General features: G+C 42.5%; 1 non-coding gene across 1 annotated transcript; it reads left to right on the top strand.

The window, feature by feature from the left end:
* Positions 1-792: 792 nt before the first annotated feature.
* trnal-uaa (transfer RNA leucine (anticodon UAA)) lies at positions 793-906 on the top strand. Its single transcript has 2 exons — positions 793-828; positions 861-906. It is a non-coding gene; the product is annotated as a tRNA-Leu (tRNA).
* Positions 907-5,098: the final 4,192 nt, after the last annotated feature.

Here is a 5,098-nt window from a genome sequence, read left to right as displayed (position 1 = left end):
GATTTTCCTTCAAAGGTATGGCATTTCCGTATCACGTCTTGATGCAGACAGATAATATACTCTCTACAACACATCTATATAAGTTCATCTAGGTTTTTGATGCCATGCTGAATCACCGCAGTCTCCTAAGAAAGTAAAGAGTTATATCAGCAATTTAAAGTTACTGACGCGCCCCGCCTTTGATGCTCCAAGGAGAATTGTCACAAGGACCTCTGGTTTTCCCTCTGCTGAAATCAACAATCAGTCCTTGGTCTTGCCAACACTGAGTGACAGGCTGTTGGCACATCTTCTTTAAAACGATTCCCTCTTAGTTGAATTGTATGCCCTAAGAGTGGATCGTTTTAGAACATGTAAACCCTGCAATGGAGATAACTTCTGCATGCTATACCATTATCTATACCTCAAAATCTAAGAACCCTCTATCACATTCCCCCTCACCTCCGATGCTCCAGAGAAAAACTAAAAGCTTGTACAAATTTTCGTTAAAATTTAGACAAACCGTCTAAATCAGGTCGCATCTTGGAGATGCTTTTATGCACACTCTCCGAAACCTCGTCATCCTTTCTCTGGAGGATGGCCTGAACGGGGTGCAGCACAATTCCAGTGCTGTGATGCTGTACGCTCTAATTTCGCACATGTTCGTCAAACTGAGAAAATGCATCACGTCCTTATTCATTTAAAATCCCAAGATATAGTGTATGTTTGTATGTATACCCTCTCATCAAAACAGTCATTCCCACTATTCCGAAGTACAGCTATTTATCTCGCATGCAGAGACAGTAATGCAGGGCGGTCAGGGTGGCCGAGTGCTAAGGCGCCAGACTTAAGGCGGCACAAACGCGTTCTAGTTTACGCGAGTATTCTGGTCTCCAAATGGAGGCGTGGGTTCGAACACCACTCCTGACAAATACACTATTTTTCACGTGATGTTTTTAAAATGCAATCACTGTAATTTTACTGCAGCGATCAAGGCATGGTCTGTTTGGAAGTATGAGAAAAAAGCAACTAAGATTAAGGTTTTGTTTTACTCACAACCGAGAGCAGAACTACGGGTCACATTACATGGGATTCAGGCTGCGGAGTTTTATGAGAAAGAGGTCTTGTTGAAGAGTGTCTGAGTAACCATCTCAGCCGTGGCTGTTGTTTGGACAGATTGACAACGGGGCCATTCAGACATATTGTTGGTCTCTATATTGAAACGGCATTTTGCATCGTCGTTCTTAAGCGTATATCTGCCGTGGAGCTCAGTAACGTGCGTTTAACACCTTTCTGGATTTGGGAAAATCAGATTAATATTTCCGGACCGGATTATATTCACTTTTTGTGGTTTAACAGGCCACCCTTCCTTGTTTTGCAATGGAGATGGTTTAAATCGCACAGCACGGAAAACAGCCTTCGGCCCAATTGGTTCAAAATTCAGAGCAGAAAGTAAATTTCGCATCATAGCTTATCTATATACATATATCACCATGCACAATGGGATTCACTTTCCCGCGGGCATCAAAGAAACAATAAAATCCGTGAAGGACCGCACTGACAGGACGGCCAAAACACTCGATATGTGTAACATAAGAAACTGTGTGAAGTCAAGTGAAAGAATAATGATAATATCAATATTAATTGTTATTTTACGTAATAATCCAGGGCGACTACGAAGCCCATTGAAGTTTGTTTAGATATAACCTGTCTCAGAGACAACCAGATAGAACCATAGAACATTACAGCACAGAAAGAGGCCATTTGGTCCTTCTTGGCCGTGCCGAACCATTTTTCTGCCTAGTCCCACTGACATGCATATGGGTCACATCCCTCTAATCCCCTCTCATCCATATCTTCCGCGTTTTTCTTAAATGTCAAAAGTAAGCCCGCATTCACTGCTTCATCTGGTAGCTCATTCCACACTCCCGCCACTTTCCAGATGAAGAAGCCCCCCCTTTAAACTTTTCCCCCTTCACCCTTAAACCATGACCTCTGTTTTATTTTTCTCTCCCCTAGCCTCAGTGGAAAAAAAAGCCTGCTTGCATTCACTCTATCTATACCCATGATAATTGTATACACCTCTATCAAATCACGCCTCATTCTCCTATGCTCCAGGGAATAAACCTTTCTTTGTAACTCAGTTTTGTTATTTTACGTAATAATCCAGGGCGACTACGAAGCACATTGGAGTTTGTTTAAATAAAACCTGTCTCAGAGACAACCAGATAGAACCATAGAACATTACAGCACAGAAAAAGGCCTTTTGGTCCTTCTTGGCCGTGCCGAACCAGTTTTCTGCCTAGTCCCACTGACATGCACATGGGTCACATCCCTCTAATCCCCTCTCATCCATATACCCGGCAACATCCTTGTAAACCTCTCAGCACTCTTTCAACCTTAATAATATTCTTCCTGTAATTAGGTGACCAAAACTGCACCCAATACTACAGATTCGGTCTCACCAATGTCTTGTACAACCTCACCATTACATTCCAACTCTTATACTCAATACTTTGATTTATAAAGGCCAATGTACCAAAATATTTCTTTACAACCCTACCTACCTGAAAGACACTTTCAGGGAATTATTTAGCTGTACTCTCAGATCCTTCTGCTCTACTGCACTCCGCAGTGTCCTACCATTTACCTTGTATGTTCTGCCTTGGTTTGACGTTCCGAAGTGCAATACCTCACACTTGTCCGCATTAAACTACATCTGTCATTTTTCAGCCCATTCATTCAACTGGTCCAAATCCTTCTGCAAGCTTTGAAAACCTCCCTAACTGTCCACAACACTTCCAATCTTTATTTCATCTGCAAATTTGCTGATCCAATTTGCCACATTACCATCCTCATCATTGATATAGATGACAAATAACAATGGACCCAGCACTGATCACTGTGGCACACCATAGTCACGGGCCTCCACTCAGAGTAGCAATCCTCCACTACCACTCTCTGGCTTCTTCCATTCAGCCAATGTCTAATCCAATTCAGTACCTCTCCATGTATACCTAGTGACTGAATCTTCCTAACTAACCTCCTGTGCGTGACCTTGTCAATGCCTTACTGAAGTCCATGTATACAATATCCACTGCCATCCCTTCATCCACTTTCCTTGTAACCTCCTCGGAAAACCCTAATAGATTGGTTAAACATGACGAACCACGCACAAAGCCATGCTGACTTTTTCTAATAAGTCCCTGTCTATCCAAATATTTGTAGATCCTATCTCTTAGAATTCCTTCCAATAATTGACCTACTACCGGCCTATAATTTCCCGGCTTCCTTTTTGAGCCTTTTTAAACTACGGAACTAGATGAGCTATCCTCCAATCGTCCGGCAGCTGACCCGTGGATATCGACATTTTAAATATTTCTGCCAGGGCCCCTGCCAGGAGACTAGTCTCCTTCAACGTCCAAGGGAATGTCCTGTCAAGTCCTGGGGATTTATCTACTCTGATTTACCTCAAGACAGCAAGCACCTCCTCCTCTTTAATCTATATGAATTCCATGAACTCCCTACTTGTTTGCCTTGGTTTCATAAACTCCATTCCAGCTTCTTTAATAAATACAGATGCAAAAAAAAAAAACATTTAATATCTCTCCCATTTATTTTATAGCCGACCACTCTGATCTTCAAATGGACCAATTTTATCTCTAAATGTCCTTTTGCTCTTAACATACCTTAGGATTATCCTTCACCCTGACTGGAAAAGCAACCTCATGTCTTCTTTTATCCCTCCTGATTTATTTCTTAAGTAATTTCTTACTCTTTTCTCAGATGAATTACACCTTGACAGCGGATCGAACATGCACGATTTTAAATTATTCAAGTAAAGCTCAAACATTTAATGCAGATAGTAAACATGATTTCGAAAGTTATAAGAACAAACTTTAGACAATATAGGCGTACTAGATGATATGTAAAGAGTTTTGCAATTGAGGTAGCACAATATCAGGCAGAAATGCAGGATACAGTAGAACTGATGGATGGATGAATATTTTTATTTTATATGTTAATGAATTGGATGTTGGAATTGATGATCATACGGACAGGTTTGCGGTGAGGATGAACATAGGTGGAGGTGCAGGATATCTGTAGGAAGCAGAAAGGCTACAAAAGGACGGGGACAGATTAAGAGAATGGGCAAAGAAGTTGCAGATACTCCATACTGTCAGGAAACATATGGCCCTGCACTTAAGCAGAAGAAATAAAATAGAAGGCTCTTTTCTCAACGCAGAGGAAATTGGAAAATCTAAGGTGTAAATGGACTCCAGTTCCTCGTACAGTATTCCCAAAATGTTAATATGCAATTTGCCAAAGTGGTGAGGAAGGCCAATGCGATGTTCGCGATCATTTCGAGAGGAATGGAATATGGATGCAGCGATGTAGATTTCGGATGAAATGCCTATTGAGTACTGTGAGCAGTTTGGAGCACCTAATCCTAGACAGGGTGTGCTGTTACCGGAGACGGTTCAAAGGTGGTTTATGAAAATCTCTCCAGGGTTGAAAGCTTTGTCATGCGAGAAGCATGTGACGGTTCTGGGTCTCTACTCTCGGGGATTCAGGAAAATGAATGGTTTGCGCACTAAATCAGCGCTTGTGACCCTTACAGACTACTGGACCGTGTCTTCCATGTCTATCACCGATATCTCCTGGCTGACTACTGGATGGTGTCTCCCCGTGTCTATCACTTATGTGTCCCGGTAAACTACTGGACCGTGTCTCCCCGTGTCTGACACTCGTGTCTCCCACTTGACTACTAGACCGACTCTCCCCGTGTCCATCAGTCGTGTCTCCCGGCGGCTTAGGCGCTCCTGCTCCATGTCTACAATTAGCTTCCTTCAGTGACTTCAGTAGCTGAGAAATATCTTGATCCCCTGCTGGAACCAGTCGGCGAAACCTCTCTCGGAAAAGGGTTCTCTCGATTGCTCTAACGGTGTGGCGAATTCAAATTCCGAAATTTCCATTGGAAAAGGCGTCATCGCGTTCCAACATGTTATCAGTCAATCCTTGTTTCCACTTTTCGAAAATGTCAGCAAATGTAGGGTTTCCTGTTGCTCCAGCTGTTCCCAGAACGTATCCATGACAGAACTCACAGTTCCTCTTTTGCGCT

This window comes from Hypanus sabinus, unplaced genomic scaffold, assembly GCF_030144855.1.
Source record: "Hypanus sabinus isolate sHypSab1 unplaced genomic scaffold, sHypSab1.hap1 scaffold_242, whole genome shotgun sequence".
Taxonomy (NCBI): Eukaryota; Metazoa; Chordata; class Chondrichthyes; order Myliobatiformes; family Dasyatidae; genus Hypanus; species Hypanus sabinus.
Note: the sequence above shows the minus strand (reverse complement) of the source record. Positions and strands in the feature narration are given on the sequence as shown.